The sequence below is a fragment of the Xenopus tropicalis genome, chromosome 5 (assembly GCF_000004195.4).
Source record: "Xenopus tropicalis strain Nigerian chromosome 5, UCB_Xtro_10.0, whole genome shotgun sequence".
Classification (NCBI taxonomy): Eukaryota; Metazoa; Chordata; class Amphibia; order Anura; family Pipidae; genus Xenopus; species Xenopus tropicalis.
The window spans coordinates 118,570,034-118,589,672 of record NC_030681.2 but is presented as its reverse complement, the minus strand read 5'-3'; positions in this window follow the sequence as shown (position 1 = coordinate 118,589,672).

Below are 19,639 nucleotides of genomic sequence, written 5' to 3'. Positions count from 1 at the left end.
GACTTGAAATCTTATATGAATACTTGAATTTCAGCACAACTGTTTCAGCTGTTTCCAATTAGTCTATTGCAGGCTGAGCTGCCCATAGGCAAAATGGAACCTCTGCGGCAAGATTCCTCTGTACATTGCTAAGCTGCCTGCCTTACTGGGAACAGCAAATGTATCATTTACAGCTAAGTGTGTGGGGCATCGGAGGGAAAAACCACATGATTTCTATGATTTGGGAATATGGATTTAATTTCCCATGGGCTGATTTATTATAGATCAACTGAGGAATCCAAAAGGATTTCTGGCCATTTGACCTAATTTTACAATTCAACAACACTTTTCAGTCAGGAAAGCGTTAAGAAATCCACTTATCGCCAGTCCCGCTCCATTGCTGAGTACTCCACTTTGTAGACAAGATGGTGGCGCCCATGCCCGCAAAATGGTGTCATTGCAACATGGAATAAAATTTAAATAAAATAAAATTGATTTACATCATATATAGGTTCTATTCATTCCTAGGTGTTCCTTATTAATAAGGAAAACTTGAATACCTCAAATTTTTGAGTTTATAAACTCAAAAAAACCCACAAAAACTCAAATATCTTGAATTAAAACTATGGCTTGCCTTTGCCTAAGACAACTCCCATTGACTTCTATAGAAACACACAAGCTTTTAGATGGCGTGGTTTTATGGGGTGCCGTTTGTCCGAAGTACATTTTGTCTACAAAAATACATTCTGTATACAAAAAACAATCTCCAGTACAACAAAGGAATGTGTGGCCATATACACTGGTAACAAATATACAAAAGACATATTTCTGAGAGTAAAATAAATGTTATGCACTAAAGGATATTATTATATTACAAACTTCATTCTGTAAATTTTAACAAGCATCTGTCTCACAAATATTTAATATCCATACAGCAGAAACTGTTTTTTACAGAATGAATTATGTAAAACAAAACTTACAACAAAATATATAATGTGTGTAACTGACCAGCATACTCCAAGCTAGATTTTCATGACAAAAAAAAAAATGCTTGTGACAAAAAGGAAGATTCTATAGCACAAAATTTATTCAACAAAATGAATGCCCAGTTCCACAAAACTGATAAAATATCCATTATGTGACACAACACTGTCAGTCAAATTACTGAACCAATAAGAAGCAAGTATATTAATTATCCAATAACATGCAAGTTTACTGATCTTTCTTCCCACTGTTTGAATTGTTTCTATAAAGTGTTGTTTATATGTCAGATGTAATTTCAAAATTTATTTCCTATATTCATTTATCACAGGGCCGGAACTAGGGGTAGGCAGGAGAGGCTCGTGCCAAGGGCACAATACTTGGGGGGCGCAGGGCACAAACCTCTTCTGCTTAGTTACCCCTAGTTCTGTCCCTTCTTTACCTTCAGAGGCTCTGGAGAAAACTTTTGCGCCCTACCAGAGAAAGTCGGAAGCAGGATGAGACAGCTTTCCCGAACTATTGCGAGTTTGTGAGAGTTCGGGAAAACTGTCATGCCCTGACTCTACTTGTCTCCTGTGGGGCGCGGTGAATGAATTGCCTTGCCTAGGGTGCAATAGTTATTAGGCCATCCCTTTGATTTATCATGTGTACCTGTCTGCTTTTCAAATTTCTGGTGAATCTTCAGTATGAGACTACTACATTTTGCACAAGATATGTGGCTAAGTATGTATCACGGAGTGTATTATTAAGGGATTTCTGACATCTTTGTTTAAAACCTGAGTTCATTAGGAAATATTATTATTTAGTAATGTTGCCAATGACCAATGAAATCACTGAAATATATTGGTTTTGTCTTTAGGTAGGTATCCTGCAATATTAGTTAATGGCTATGCTTAAACCACATATTTCCTATTTTCCTGGGTAGGAAAGTGGATTAAGAGTAATTTGGGCACTGTGTTTATGTGATGACAACATGTGTAAGCTCACGTGCTATGTCAAGGATGCTCATTTCCTACACTGCCTGCTCTTAAAGCACTGTCACTGACACATAGGCAAATCTACTCTTATTATATACAGAACACACATAAATCATTATTTATATTAAAAAAAGTGGTTTATTGGCAGTTCGTGCTTTAGCCAGTAAGGCTAATGAGTGGTCCCAGTTCTGGTAAATAACACATGTACCCATCTATTAAAGCAGCTCTGTTACAGGGCATCCCCAACAACAATGTGTTGTAGCTTGTCACCATGGGAACATGAAGAGGCTAAAATATATATATATATATATATTTTATAAATATTAAGAATGATTTACTGTATATATATTTTAAACAAAAACATCAATTAAGTTTTACTTAACGGTTACATGAACAAACCTAAATCACTGATCCCCAACCAAAAATTAGGTCAAATGGCCAGAAATCCTTTTGGATTCCTCAGATGATCTATAATAAATCAGCCCCTGTAACTTGGGAAATTAAATCCATATTCCCAAATCATAGAAATAATGAGCACTTCAAATAAACCACTAAGATCACTGAACTGAACAATAGCCAATAGCCAGAATGCATTTATGGATAGATTGAAAGCATTACCTCACCTACACTTGTACAAGCAGAATACCAATACCAATTCTTCTTTACTGCTGCTCCCACAATGCTTGTCTCTCTCTGCCTCCCTCTGCCTGGCTCCTAGAGGAAAAATCCAAGATGGAAGAACCACGGACAAGCAATGCGGCATGGGACATTTAAACAGCAACCCAGGACAGTGGCTTGGGGGTAAAAAACTGGACAATCTGGAGTAGTGATGTGCGGGTCAGGAAAAAAACTCGCACCCAACCCTAACCTGCAAGACACAGCAAATTAAAATATAGATCATCATGCATTGGAACACAGAGGGTATATGGATGCATGGTTTAGTTAAATAGGGCTGAAAAAAGACCAGAGTCCATCAAGTCTACTGTATACTATCACATACATAAACTATATATACAACCACTAATACTAACTGTAGATATTAGTATCATAATAGCCTTGAATACTATGCTTGTTCAAGAACTCATTCAGGCCCCTCTTAAAGGCATTAACAGAATCTGCCATAACCACATCTCTAGGAAGGGCATTCCCCAACCTCACTGCCCTCACCGTGAAAAACCCCATACGCTGCTTCAAATGGAAGCTCCGTTCCTCTAATCTAAATGGGTGACCTCTGGTGCGTTGATCGTTTTATGGGAAAACACAACACCCCCTATCTGCCTATAATCCCCTCTAATGTACAGAGTAATCATGTCCCCTCGCAAGCGCCTCTTTTCCAGAGAAAACAACCACAACCTCGACAGTCTAACCTCATAGCTTAAAGCTTCCATCTCCTTTACCAGTTTAGTTGCAGTCTCTGCACTCTCTCCAGCTCATTAATATCCTTCTTAAGGACTGGAGCCCAAAACTGCACCGCATACTCAAGGTGAGGCCTTACCAGGGACCTTTAAAGAGGCAAAATTATGTTTTCATTCCTTGAGTTAATGCCGTTTTTTAAACAAGACAGCACTTTATTTGCTTTAGTAGCCACAGAATGACACTGCCAGGAAATAGACAACTTGTTATCTACAAAAACCCCTAGATCCTTCTCCATTAAGGATGCCCCCAACACACTACCATTCAGTAGATAGTTCGCGTTTATATTATTTCTAGAAAAATGCATAACTTTGCACTTATCAACATTGAACCTCATTTTCCAGTTTGCTGCCCAGATTTCCAATTTTGTCAAATCGCTCTGCAAAGCGGCAGCATCCTGCATGGAACTTATAGTTTTGCACAATTTAGTGTCATCAGCAAAAATAGAAACAGTACTGTCTATGCCCACCTCCAGGTCATTAATAAACAAGTTAAAAAGCAAAGGCCCAAGGACTGACCCCTGCGGTACTCCACTAACCACAATGGTCCAATTAGAAAATGTTCCATTTACAACCACTCTTTGTACTCTATCCTTCAGCCAGTTCTCTATCCAATTACAAATATTATGTTCTAGGCCAATATTCCTCAATTTGATCATTAACCTTCTGTGAGGTACTGTATCAAACGCTTTAGCAAAGTCCAAGTAGATGCCATCAACTGCCATTCCAGCATCGAGGTTCCTACTCACCTCCTCATAAAAGGCGACTAAATTAGTCTGACAGCAAGTCCTTATGTTCTGACCAAGATGGCACAGGCCCAGCTTTATATATCAAATATGATGAACACATTTTAGGGGACTGTACCACTATGATAAAGAGTGAAATATAGGAGGTTTATGTAAGTTTTATGATAACAATGATTAGATAAATATAATTTATTCAAATGAATTCCCTGATTAAGTAATGCTTAATAAACATTAATGATGTTAAAGATAACATTAAAAGTAGTTCTATATCTGTCTGCTATAACATGCTTTCCAAACATATAAACCTATTCTTGCTTGTAAATTGTTTTCTTTTGCCATTTCTGCCAGTAGATGTCAGTATTTGGTATAGGATCATCCTCAGGAGAACACTCCAGAAACTCTGCAGTTCCAGTCCTTTATAGCCTGCAAAACTGCCTCTTGAGGTGATATATAATGTTGCATTTGTTACAGGTTAGGGTTCCGTCCTCTTACTCTTACTTAAATTGTGAAACTGTGTTCCAGCAGGCTTTGTGGAGTAAGACATTTATTGTAGATTAAGTGCATAGATTAGCAGACACGCACTCTACAGACAGCAAACCTCATTTAATATGTGACACTGTATTTTTTGGACACACATTGTCACTTTTTTACCCACAATGCAGTGTTTTCCCCATAATACCAAGGTAATTACAGGCACTTACTAAGCTGTGTCCATCACAACTTGTACACTTTGTACATAATACAAACATCTATTTGACAAATCACATGCACATTGTGATGGATGCCGTTTCCACCTACAAGTAGCCCATATTAAGGAAATTAAACTTTTACATAAAGAAAAACAATTTTCTTTAACTGCAGGAAATACTGTTGAAGCAGTATATGACTATAGGCAGTGTATGATAGTGTTTCAAGAATTCATGATAACGGCAGAGAAATCTTCTAATTTCCAATAATAACTTAGTAATTTACTGGGTAAATTCCTGAAGATATCATTTATACTGATGTAACTACTTTATATTGGTAATCTGATTAACATGCAGTAGGGTGAGACAATGTCCACATTATAATCCTGCAAGAAGGAAAGACAAGATACTGCCATCTAGTGTTCAGTACTGATATATGCACCAATGTACATGTTCCTACCATTACGCTATTTATCATGCTGTGTTAAAAATGATTTACACTGGAAAAAAACTGTATAAAAAAACAGTGTAGAATTTTGGACTGTATGCTTTATTTTACACTGCCCAATCTCTGTATTTATTTTGCACAGTTTTTTATTTATGGAGTAAACAATTCAAGACAATGGGAAAAATGTAGGCGGCTTGTAAAGTTTTGTGGTAAAAAATGGCAGAAATAAAACTGCCTATGAATAATCAGTGTTTTTAAATAGCATACCCGTATTCATGCAGCTGCTGCTTTTAAAGCCTGAATTTTGCACGGAAAATGTTTTTTTACATAGACAGTGGTAGTGCAATAAGAAAGCCTGTACATACACAGACACACATGTATCCACAGATTGAAAGGAAACCATGATAGTCTACCTTTGCTCTTTGGGAACAGTTTCCCACTCCTCTAGACTAGACAGTTTAATCCAACCCCTCTCTCACCTTTTTTCATTGAGAAGTGATGAATTCTGGTACTCAAAATCTCTCTGCTTTCCTAAGTGGATGGAGCACTGATTCTCTGGAAAGCTGAGTCCCAGGTGAGGGAGGGGTTGTATTACACTGTGAGGCTAAGAGGGGTGGGAAACTAGTCCCAATGAGCAGAGGCAGACTATCATAGTTTCCTGTAGAATATGATATGTGTACATTTAAATACATTTATATTTATTTCTGGAAGTTCTGATAGTGTTTATGAACCTTCTTGCATATGCCTAACTTTATGAGCCCATGTCAGAAAGGTGTGGTTTCCCTTTAAAGTGATTTCAGATTATCAGATGAGGCCTCATTTGCTAACCCAAATGCAGTGTGCAAAGTGCAAAAAAAGGCCACAGGGCTCTGAACTCCATTTTAGAGCACAAAAACTGCAGAATGCACCTTGAATCAAACATTGCCAGTGCTCAATTCAATAGAGACAGATTGGGGGGCATGTAGGCACAAGGGGGGGGGGGGTCAAGAATGACCACTGAAGAATTGTGAAAATAATTCATCTGTGAGAAGTGAATGTTAATGCATTTGGAGTACTAAGAGGACCTACTGTAGGACTGGTTGTGCTGCGGTGTCATTCTCTTAGGTGTGTGTTGTGTTCATTGACTTAATTGCTGCCTATTCTAGTCTTTAAAGGGTTATGCCTCAGGCTAAGTGTAAAGTACACAAATTTGGCACTTTGTTTTCTTTTTTCAGTTTGAACCATGTTTAGTTTTTGCTATTGAAATTTGTAGTGTGAGTTCTTTACTTATTCAAATGCTTCTGCAGTTACCATTGCCTTACTTTTCCCACGGCTGCAGTCTTTCTGCCCTGGCATGTAAATGATTTGAAAACCCACCAGAGGCTCTTAGCTGAGGTACCTAATGTTGCTTGGGAAACAAAAATCAGGTTTGCAATTAAGTAGACCACATAACCAAGCTCTGCATCCTTAATCTATCCCTCTATATACAGTTTCTTCTTTGACATTATGTGCTACTGAGTAGCTCTCCAACACCATAGAGTGGTGCAATCTCATCAGAGCAGCCAGCCTGTGATTTGGGGAAAAAAGATATTGAAACTCAGCACATTTCCAAACTTCTTAGTACAGGTATGGGATCCCTTATCCAGAAACCCATTATCCAGAAAGCTCCAAATTATGGAAAGCCTGTCTCCCATAGACTCCATTTTAATCACATAATTCAGATTTTTAAAATTGATTTCCTTTTTTCCTGTAATAATAAAACAGTACCTTGTGCTTGATCCCAACTATGATATAATTAATCCTTATTGGAGGCAAAACAATCCTATTAGGTTTGATTAATGGTTTATTTTTTTTAGTAGAATTAAGGTATGGAGATCCAAATTATGAAAAGACCCCTTATCCAGAATACCCTTGGTCCTGAGCATTCTGGATAATGGGTCCTATACCTGTACACATTATAGATTAGAGTGCCTTTGTAGATGGGGAAACAATGTTTTGTGAACAAAAAGATGATGGCCTCCTTCTGGATGAGAGGACGGACACTGAGCACTTCTGTTGCGTTCTGTGTGCAAATGAAAAATGTGGTAGCATGAAATCATGTTAAAGATAGCGCTCAAGATATGTAGCATCACGAGGTCTGATGTATTTTGCACAATATGTGGTTGTTTTGTGTTTCCTGGACAAGAGAATGCCAATACGTACTGCCTTTATTCAGGTCTGTATTATAAATGTATTGAAAGTGATAAAATAGTGTATGTTACTAAATGTATAACAAGCATGCCCTTATGCCATACTGCCAGGTATTCTGGGAGATAAGAGAAATGAGTACACTATAGCCAACTGATTTTCCCCAGTATCAATATTATATGGGTATGGCCACATAGCAAGGATTAAATGGATTAGCCATGAAAAATCTCGAATTCTTAGGAAAGAGGAAATAACACTCTGACCCTGTTCTTTGGCTCTAAATCTTTTATTTACAGCCATGCATGGAACAAAGCCATGAAAAATGCCAGTGCACTAAACAAAACCTACTGAAATAACCATATGATAGCCCTAAAGGGTTTAGCTAACTATATATCTTGCAAAAAAGGGATTCAAACAATTCTTAAATCAATACATCCCTAGGCATTAAAGTGTATTTTCCAGAAAAATCTTTGGGAAACTTTAACTATTTAGGCATCTTGTTAAAATAGAAGGAAGAATGGATCATGCAGGATTCAAGGAGAACCTGTATTAGGCCGGCACCACACATGGCGATTTAATGCAGGCAGAGAAAAATCTGTTCTGCTGCCTTCTGGCCCATCTTTATTATGCACTGACAGGCATAGCATCCACCAGTAAGTGCCCAGCCAGGGCACATGTGCTATAGAATAGCAAAATGTCATAGGAAAATATGGATTTTTTTCTAATTAAATGAATAGGTGCAATATATTTGCAAACTCCTCTTTATTTAAGGTGTTTTAGGTGTATACTGCCCCTTTACTGCTGTGATTGCTGCAGAGAGTGGCTCTAAAAAATATTCAAGACTAAATGCTTATGCAAACAGAATATTTCATTTTTTTAAATTTACTAACAATCATTTTCTAACAAAAAGCAACGTCATATAAAAACAGCTGATTTAAAGGATTCAGTGCTCTGAAATGAAAACATCACAAAGAACAAACTCTGTTTAGGATTTGCAGTTTAGAAAAATGTGGGAATTAGTTTTCATACTTATTCCAACCTTTCACTGATTCTCACATTTTACTGAATAACAAATCCTAAACTGAATGTTTATTTGTTACCTTTTAGCACAATACAGAAAAGTGCAGTGAAGCCTAGAAGGCGCCTTAATCCACTAAGATTCATTTCATCCAAGGAATCTTCCCATAGGCATAATTGCCCCGTTAGCATGGTCGTGTTACTGCTGTTCCTCCTGTCTCACTGCTGTTTGTATTGCGGGGGTGACCACTGCCCGGGGATGTGGGAGAATGCAGCAAGCAGTGCCTTTTGACAGTTGCTTACATGCATTATTGAGAGCTTCATTACAATGTGTATTTAAGGGTTTAAATCTTTCTCTAAGTCTTGTAACAGAAACATACCGGGGGACTCAGAGACTTAAGCAAAGTACATATGAGCGAGGGTTAACTTCGTGTTTAGAATAACTTCAAAACATTTGCACAAGGCTTTCCCAGAACTGGTTTTGGCAGACGGGCTGCATTCATACCCAACCAAAATATGAAGTTAGCCTGTGTGATTGCCTGACACATGGCTTTTATTAAGTATGCCCTCACACTCTCCTCCTCCCCAGCTGCCCCTACAAGAGACAGAGCTGTTCATATATACTGGAGCTCTTATAGGCAGCCCTGCTGTATGGACTTACTCTCCATAAAGGAACAAGGTAAAAAGCAGAAAGTTAGAACTAATATATCTCTAGAGATACCTCTAATCACCAGTTGTACATGAAGACAAGGAGCTCCACTGTGACCACTGAATTAGAGTATGTAATGGCCGCCCAATCGGCATCTTCCATCACTCCCAGAACTCCTATTTGAGAGCTGCAAGTTGAGTAAACAAAAGGCCCAGACAACAGAGGCTTCCAAGCTGTGGATTGGGCCGAGCCTGAAGCCGCCAGTTTAGCATTTTGGTATGAATACACCTACACACATCATGAGAATGATGAATAAGTAATATAACATCAGCCAAAATCAAAGTGCAAAACTAGGGGTGTTTTGGGGTGTAACTAGGTGTGTTTTGGGGTGTAACTGGGTGTGGCCTAGGTATGTAAATTCTCAGATGTCAGGAGGTATAACAAATATGGGTGCCCCAACCATATGAATATGTTTAAATATGCAGTTAAGAAATACATTTTACAGAACGTGAGCTATGCCCTTATACTTTGGTGACCCTTCCTGGTGCTATTCACCTAAACACTCCAAGCTATTCAGGGTCCCATACTGGTGGCGAGAAAACCAGGGAATCACCATGCTAGCATAGAGGGACTAGAAAACCCTAGTACATTCACCAAAATTGGGTATAAGGATATAATGGATACCCCCACTGTGCTCCCACAAAAAATAAATAACAAAAATAATTTGCAGTGGTTAATAAAATTAAAGATGGATATTTATTAAAGCAATTCACATATATGGCAACTACATAGTAGGCCTATGTAAGCACACTCTAAACTAACTGCATATTTTACACAGTTCTGAACGATTAGTAACTTAAAAGCACTGTTCATCCATTTAAATACAGACAATTGCTGATCCTTAAGATGAATAGGGAATAGGGGCCTTTATATTATGCAGTGGAGCTTTCTGAAAAGCCCTATGAAATTGCACGCACTACCATTGCAAATGTTACAACAACAAATCAATTAACCTTCATTATAGATGGGAGAAGACTCACTAGTGTCTTTAGGACTTCATCTTACCTCATCATATTACAGCCTATATGAAGCCAACTATCCCAAACTGATAGACAAACTAAAAAATGACCTGCATACCTGGCACACATACCATCTGACCTGGTTTGACAGAATAGCAGCTATCAAAATGACATTATCGCCACGCCTTCTATATTTATTTAGGACATTGCCAGTACACATACCAGAAAGAATAGTCTCCTCTCTTCAAAATGCTATTTAATTTTTGTCTGGAGAGGGAATAAACCCAGAATCAAGGCAGCAGTTATGGCCAAACCCAAGTCACTGGGAGGACTGGGTGTACCGCACTTATTTAGATACTATTGAGCCAGCAGACTAGAAGTAATGGTTCACATGCACGCCCCAACAAAGGAACTTTGGAAAGATATTGAGAATCATTTTTCAGCCCTGCTACAGCTAGCCTGTCTATTTTGGATACCCAAAGCATCCAGGGATACCTCACTCAAGCTTCTACCCACATCACAACAAGCTTTGGATCTATGGGATACAATAGAGATCAAAATCAAACTAAGCACTCTAAACACTAGATATAGAACCATTTTTTATAACAAAGGCTTTTTGGAATTCAAACCATGGATAGTAGCAAACATGCTCACCCTCCATGCGTTTACATCCAAAATGTCATAGCATTCCAACAATACAAGGAGACTCACGGTATCTTTCCCACACAATTTTTTCGATACTTGCAAATTATATAGTATGTGGAATCCAAGATTAGAAACCAGTCAAACTTTCCCCTCACCTATTTTGACATAAGCCATAAATGCTCATACCTAACACACTTGATACTTGACATACACCAACCTTATATGACTAACTGGGAAGAAGATCTAGGCCTCACGATAACTGAAAAGACCTGGTCAAATACCTGGGAAATGGCACATCCATATGTGAAGGAGCTTACAAAATTATTTTTCACTGGAATTACACCCCTATATGTATCAGTAGACTCAGTGGCAACCCAGATCACTCCATCTGCTTTAGAGGCAGATGAGAATAAAGATCCTACCTACATACCTGGTTGACCTGTACAATGACACAAGAGTTATAGAAAATGGTAGCGACTCTGCTCTCTCTGCTCACTCTGCGCTATACACACCTTTCTATTAGGCATGAAAAGCCATACACTCCAAACAATCTCGCAAACTAGCCACTCACATTCTAACCGCAGCAAGATCTCTATTAGCGGCAAAATGGAAACAACCAAGTATTCCAGGATTGCAAACACTGACAAAGGTAAACTGGATCAGAGTGATGGAATCCATCAGCAATAAACTCTAGGGATGCACTGGATCCACTAAATTAGGATAAGGAAGATTGAAAGAGAATGAAAGGGGCATAAAATATTAACCTTCCATGTTTATGTGGCAAAAAGTAACGTGATTTTGTAAAATCAATAAAAAAATTTAAATTAAAAAACCACTCAAGCTTACTTATAAATAAATAATACTCAGGGGTGTATTTATTAACATTAAAGACAAACATCACCAGTGATGTTGCCCATATCAACCAATTAGCAATTAGATTTGAACCTAAAGGTGCTATGGGCAACATTGCCGTTGATATGGCACCATTTCAGTTTTTGTGGAACCATTTTTTTTTTTAATAAATACACCCCTCAGTATGTCTATCGAGTTTAACCTTTGCAAACAGTCTTTACTTTGCCTTTAATACTATTCAAAATGTATTTGCAATAGCTATTCTCAATGTATAAGACACACATATAAAGGAAACAGAAGCAAAGATAGCACTTTCACATTTTTCAGATTTCACTTCGGCAGCTTACAAAGCTGCAAAAGGTAATTGTTTCAAAAGGCGAGAACACACCTGGGAGACATACAGATTCTATGCAGGTGTTCTCACCTTTTTAGTTACTTTATTGAGAAGCCTCAGAACCTGTTTGTAACAAGCTCGGCAAGCAATCAGGAGTCAATTGCTGCTTGACGTCACGCCTACAATGACAGTCTGTGATGTGAAGGGCACATCTTCACGGCGCTGTAACTGTGAAGTAAAGCCCCAATAGCAATTTTATGCTCTGGCAGAAATACTTAGAAAGCGTATTGTACCCTAGCTCTGTACCATTTCCTTCAGTGCTCGTGGATGAGTAAACGTATGAGTCAATACAAAATTCATGTCATTGTCAGTTTCACGTTCCCTCCTTCGCCAGTTCATTCACAGGATTGCAACATTAACGAGTTGCTGCTGATGAATGGGGCAATTTCTTATGAATGTACTTTGGAAATGCTAAACCTTTTGTAATGTTATTTTTACAGTGGAAACGATTGTTCCTGTTTGTCACCTGTCACAGGCCTGGTGACCATTCCCAGTATAATTAAAGCATTACTTAAAGAAACAGTTCAGTGTAAAAGTAAAACTTGGTAAATAGGCTGTGAAAAATCAAAAATGTTTCTAATATAGTTAGTCAACAATGTAATCAATAAGGGTCAGCCTTTATAGATGTCTAATAGCCAGAACACTACTTCAGCTCTTCAACAAACACAGCTCTTCAACAAACATGACTACAGCTCTCTAACCTCTTAATTAGTTTGGGGGGAGGGGGGCACATGGGATATAACTGTTTCCTTAGTTTGCTTATGATCCTTACCACACAGGTCACATTCCAAAGCAAACAGTTACGTCCCATATGGCCCCCCTGCAAAGAAGGAAGTTAAGTTCTTGCTATTACGTTTGACATTCGCCCTTTATAGATTACATTTAAGGCTAACTACATTAAAAAGATTTTGTATTTTGCACAGGATATCTATTTACCTAGTTTCCTATTTACACTAAACTGTTACTTTAAGGCTTTTTATTCTCAGAGAAAATGGTTGAGGAAACAGAAGCAATACAGAAGCAATCAGGCAATACAGAAGCAATCAGGCATTAGTGGTTTATCACCATGAACAGTAAATTTGCTGAACATCCAAATAAAAGGTACATGTTATTGTATAAAAAACTCAAAGAGTAACAACTACATTGTAGAATCAATGTGCTCACACACAGTTTTTCCTTTGAGGTAAAACACTTGTAGAAAGAAGAAGATTGGAGTGATGGTTTAGTCTCCCCACAGGTATCAATATACTAGAAATCCACAATGGATGCCTTCCAGAGAGGTGAGTACCAGCTTGGGTGCCTTTTCCAATACATTCCCCGCACTAGGCTGCTTTGATCTGGAGCAGTGATCCCCAAACCAGTGACTCAGGGGCAACATGCTGCTCCCCAACCCCTTGGATGTTACTCCCAGTGCCCCCAAACCAGGTAGTTATTTTTGAATTCCTGACTTGGGGGCAAGTTTTGGTTGAACAAAAACAAGATTTACTACCAAATAAAGCCTCCTGTAAGCTGATAGGGTGCATAGAGGCTGCCTAATAGCCAATCTTAGCCCTTATTTGGCTCCTCCATGAACTTGATGCTTTACATGATGCTTGTGTTGCTCCTTTTTACATTTGACTGTGGCTCACGAGTAAAAAAGGTTGGGGATCCCTGATCTGGAGAATTCTAACTCCACACTACCTCTCCTTGATGGAGTATTGAACTGCTCTTGCTGATTAGTCCTGTCTGTTGCACATTTACAAGAGTGTGCTATGACAGGACCTTGCCTATTACAAATAATCCATGTTTCCTAGATTCACAAAGGTAAAAGATCACTTTACAGCTCTGAACTTTATCTGATACTAAAGCCTCCATTTACCTCAGGTCCCCCACGCATTTACCTGCTGTCCCTGGTGGAGTCCAAAGAGGAAGAACTTTGGATTTCATTCCCTTTTGTAGACTACGGAACCAGGAAAATCCCATAATACAACTGGGCCAATAAGAATATCTTCCTTCTTCAGGGCATAGGTCACTGTGCGTAAAACCAATTATTTTATACTTCTTAATATCAACATAGCTGAGAATTTAGTATTAAATTTAACTTACTCCATTCCAGTTACATTCTTAGTCACACACAATTCTAGACAAGTAGTTACATAGTTAATTTGGTTGAATAATCCCCCAGCACCATTTTTTTCACATGCCATCATTGTGTAACAGCTGCCGCTTGATTTGACACTGAATTTCACACTTTTTTGGTATAAAATACTCACATTTATAAATATGCCCCCTAGGCTTGCATCTGCTTTGTAAATAAGCCCACTGCTTTGTATTTGTAATAAAGATGCATGCATAGCCATTCAGCTGTTTTATGTATATTTCACATGAAGTGGTATTAGTTTATTTCTTCTCTGTGCAATGATTATAATTGAAGTTATAATGCATTTGAAATGTTTATTTAGATAAAGAAACAACTGAATAAAAAAGTGGTGTTTAACTACGAGGGCTGTGTAAATAAATGGTTCCATAAAGCACACAGAAACAAAGGCTTGTCATACCTGTCTTTGGGTAGCCGCAGCTGCTCCTACTTGTATAAGGTATTCATTTGTTCAATGCCGTGCCCCAAGGGGTTTGTCTAATTAGTAATGCTATATAAGTACAGTAAGTATAGGGAGCATCACGCATAGTGTTGAAAATCTGAATAATGCTGACAGTGGAAGCTGGATTGAAGCAGCCCGTGTATGTATTACCATTGGCCTGTCCCTCCATGTGAATCATTTTACCTGTATCTCACCGGAAGGTGAGTGGTAATCACTTTAATGAGTAACCGTTGCTTACACTCATATCCTGTCTCACCTTTAGCAATACTAAGAATACTTATTTTGTTAATTGGGAAACACATTTTTAATGCATGCACATGGGTTTTAAAGAAGAAAATCTGTTTCTTCTTTAAGCCTAAGGCTTAAGGTGCCCAAGGCAAGCATCCGCCCCAATATTCCTCCCCTCACCACAAAGCGTGCACCCCGCCCTCATGCAGGGACTCATGCTCCAGGACCCACAGATTCAGATGGCGTGGGACTAGGGGAAAGCAGGCATAAGTGGTTTGTGCCCGGGACCCCCCACCATTGCACCCTAGGCACTTACTGCTTTTGCCCCTAGTTTCAGCCCTTACAGGAAGGTCATCTAAGTTTGAAAAATAATTTCCTTTTTCTCTGTAATAACAAAACAGTACAGGATTCCTTATGCAGAACCCCAAGTTCCAAGCATTCTAGATAACAGACCCGTCACCCCTATATTATGTCATATACAGTTCATGAACAAACATTAATTTCAAAACAATTCAACAACATAAATGGTACATTATTACAAATAAAATGATCTATGCGTTACTTTAAAAGAATGTAACTTTACTACCCGTTTCACATTTTCTTTTTTTTTTTTTTGACCCTAGGGGCAGGTGTATCAAAGGTAGAGATGTCATATCTCCCACAGATCAAAACATTTCTGTGATTTATTAATATCCTGCCTCTTTTTTCTTGAGCTGGGTTATTAAATCAGTTCAGTAGGAGCCCATGGGAACCTTTCCACAACTTGAGAAATATTTTCTCAAACGGACATGATAAACAATAAATATTAGAGAATTAATAATGTGACAAACGGTAATTGATAAACGATTGTTCGGCAAATGCTTATTCCTCGGCAACTGTGGGCAAGCTATGTTCAACAGTGAGAATTGTAAGCTACAATGGTAAATTTTTATCAACATTAGAACATTACTAGAAATTATACATTGTATGTTGTCCCTGAATTGTGTACATACAGTTTACTCTTGCTACTGTATCTAAACCCTATATTATATTTATATTTTTTGAACAACTGCAGGGGTTTTTACAAATTTTATAAAGCCAAACATTAGTTATATAATACACAGTACATACAATTAATACATGTATAACCCTATAGGCTAAAAAGGCCTTGTCCAGCTGGGGATGGTAGAACATGCGTCATACTGGACCCAGATGGGCCCTCACTAAGTGGAAAAGGAAAGGAGAAGGCGTTGTGCATTTGCACCCCTTTGCTGCTGTGGAGAACTAAAAATAGGGCACCAGAGGTTCTTGCAAACAAAACACCAAAGAGTTTATTGTCAAAGACACTTTACAGGGTTAATACAAAGCAAACAAGGTAATACTGTAGTTGATGTCAGATACAATAGGTAGAGCATAATTCTGTGACACCACTGTGGGAATGGCTTGGTAGATTATAAAGTCCACCTTTAGGTTACCAGCAATAGTGGTGTGGATCCACTACAGCAAAAATGGTTTAAGGTGTGAAGCAAAATAGTCCCTTGACTTTAGGCCAGTAGTGCCTAAGGGAGAGATACCTACAACTATCAATCCTTGTTGCTCTTTCTAGCTTTGCCTAACTATCTTTTGTTCCTAGAACATACTGTACTATGACAAATGTTTGTCCTTAACTCTGAATAAACCCTATTTACAGGGACAACCTTTAAGGGGCAGAACTCTTACTGGTACCAAGATCTCTTGGCTGCAGAGTCTGCTCCGTGCAGCTGCACTCAGGCCACTGTGCCTGTCAGTAAAGCTACATAGAGCTGCGGATGTGCGAGGATCCACTTTTTTCCACCTACAAAATGCAGGCAGAAAGAAGTGAATGGTACGCCAGGTGTGACTGTTGCCTTATGGATGAATGGAATATAGCTTTATAATCAGATAGTTTTGTTACAACTGATAACTTTATAAATCTGTTTTGAGAGCTAGATTATACAGGAAAGCCTCTACCTGCCCCATTATCTCACAAAGCTGGACTGTTTAGTAATCAGCACTGATGCACAGGGCACACTGCATATGGTATTTTGGCAGCTGAGCAGTAAGTGACTGGGTTTAAAGGAACAGTAACACCAAAAAATGTATATATTTTAAAGAAATTAAACTATAATGTACTGCTGCCCTGCACTGGTAAAAGTTTTGTGTTTGCTTCAGAAACATTACTAGAGTTTATATAAACCCTGGTGTGTAGCCATGGGGGCAGCCATTCAAAAGAAGAAAAGGCACAGGTTATATAGCAGCTAACAGATAAACCCTGTAGAATACAATGGTGTCTTATCTGTTATCTGCTATGTAACCTGTGCCTTTTCTCCTTTTTTCCAGCTTGAATGGCTGCCCCCATGGCTACACAGCAGCTTATTTATATAAACTATAGTAGTGTTCCTGAAGCAAACACCCGAGTTCTACCAGTGCAGGGCCACAGTACATTATATTTCAATTACTTTAAAACACTTTCATTTTTTGGTGTTACTGTTCCTTTAAGGGACTGATATCCTCTCTGGCCAGTGGAGACTTAGGGCTCTTATACATGTGCATTTTTGCTGTGTATTTAAGATGCAGATCTAATTGCACATAAACATATTTATTACTCTTACATGTGATATTGAAGAGCAGGAGCACCATAGGGTAGAGAAGCATGTGACTGCAAGGTGCCACTGTGGAGTGGTAGTTTCCTATATTGGCTGCACTGATTTGAATCGAGGAAAAAAGGTGGTGAGCTCCATTTATATGCTGCATATAATGCACATGATTATATGATGTATAAGTTATAGTAAACTTACTATATCCTGATCTTAAAGAAAGGCAATGATTTGACTGCATCCCTGCACATTACTTGTGTTATGCTTACCAGGCAAGATGACTATACTTCACTAAATTCACTTTTTACTCAGTCTTAGATGATACAGATTAAACCTTGTTCTTCTAGCAGTTTAGAAATCTGTCATTCCTTTAAAAAATAATTCAAATCATACAAACTGACCCAATAGGATCTATTATCCAAAATGCTTGTCACAGGGGTTATACAGATATGGGATCTTTCTGTAATTTGGATAACCATAACTAAATACTGTTTAAAATCATTTAAGATATAGGATTATTTTACCATCAATGTGGATTTATGAAGCTTAGTTACCATCAAGTACAAGGTACTGTTTTATTACAGGGGAAACATAAATTGTTTTTAAAAATGTTAATTATTTTCATTAAAATGGACTTTGTGGAAGCTTTCCTTCCCATAATTTACCATAATTTAGAGCTTTCTAGATATCACTGTGCTGCATGTTTGTAGTTAAACCACTAAGTTCATCTACAGTTTAATATTCATTGATCAAAGGCATTTGCTGGGGCTGAATGAGGCAGAACAGGTACCATTTTGGGTTCATACTGGTGATTCTTCATGTTCTCCTTTCTGGTGGGAATTCAGCTATGTAGATATGGGTCTTAAACACAAATATGCTAGTTATAAACACAAGTGTTTCTATTTTTATGACTTCAGGAGGAGAGGACAAGTATCAAAACAAACAATTTAATTTTGCCAACAGTGTTTGGAGGTTTTCCCATTGTTTACTGACTTTGTGTTGTGTTAGGCATTCATAGGAATTTTACAGTGCATTTTATCCTAGAAAGTCAAATATCCAAGGGCTTGGGAATAGCTGTTCATGATTGATTTTTAAAGTATATTTCGATTTTTGGTATTTAACAATCATTTCTTATTTATCTTAATTTAATGCTTCTCTGTCACCTATGGATTTTGAACCAAAATCCATTATAGCACTGCTGCAATGTAGTATTTAATCAGATACTCCCTGTCTCACCTGTTTGTATATGTAGGCAATTGCATATACTGTATATAATAATCTATTAATATAGTATGTATATTGGGAGCAGGGACTTCCTAGTCTTACATGTTCCTGGTGCTTAAACTGTGACAAATGCCCCCACTTACAATGTATTTACTTATTACCACTCACTACGTGACAGCAGTAACACTTGTATAATCTGTTATGCAGACATATTACACATTAAACAGGCGTTACATTTGTCACAGCTACAGCCATTCATCTGAGCAGAAACAAAGTGCTGCTCTCAGGCCTGCTGCATCTTTATAACTGTACTGCAAAAATGTTCAGCATTGGGAGGCCCCTGTCCATCTGTCTATCTTTGTCCATCTATCTATATATACACAGGCATATATACGTAGAGGAATTATTGTGGCAACTGGCAACATTGTCCTTAATTGGAGTTGCAGTGGATGCAGGTCTTAACACCATGTGGTAAAATTATCACAAATTCACCAAAAGCCACTGAAGTGCAAGGTGACAGGATGGCCCAAGGCAGTAAGCATCAAAATCAATACCAAGACACTAAACATAAAAAATGTTTCAGACACCAGGTGAAAATGAATGATGCTTGTATGGCCACTGTACCACTGTGCTACAGATTGGTTGTGGATAGCGACTGTCATTCTTACCAACTCTGCATTTGTTGTAGTGCAGTCATTTAAAAGGCATATCTGCAAGAGCGCACAAAACCAGCAATATGTGGCTATCTTTGCACTTAGCACCTTGCCCAGCCATTGTTATGATGTCTACTGATAATAGTATAATTTTTATGTTGGAGGGTGATTATGAACATAGGTGCTAAATTGCACCAGTGCAGTTACCCATAACAACCAGCCAAAACTTTGTTTTCATTTTCTAACTTGTAGTTGACTGTTGAAAGCGAATTACTTATTGGTTGCTTTTGGCTACTGCTGTTGCACAGTTTAGCACCGATGTTAGAAAATAATCTATAATTACAATGGGTACGACATTACAGTGTTTGGCTCTAGAGATGCTACTTTACA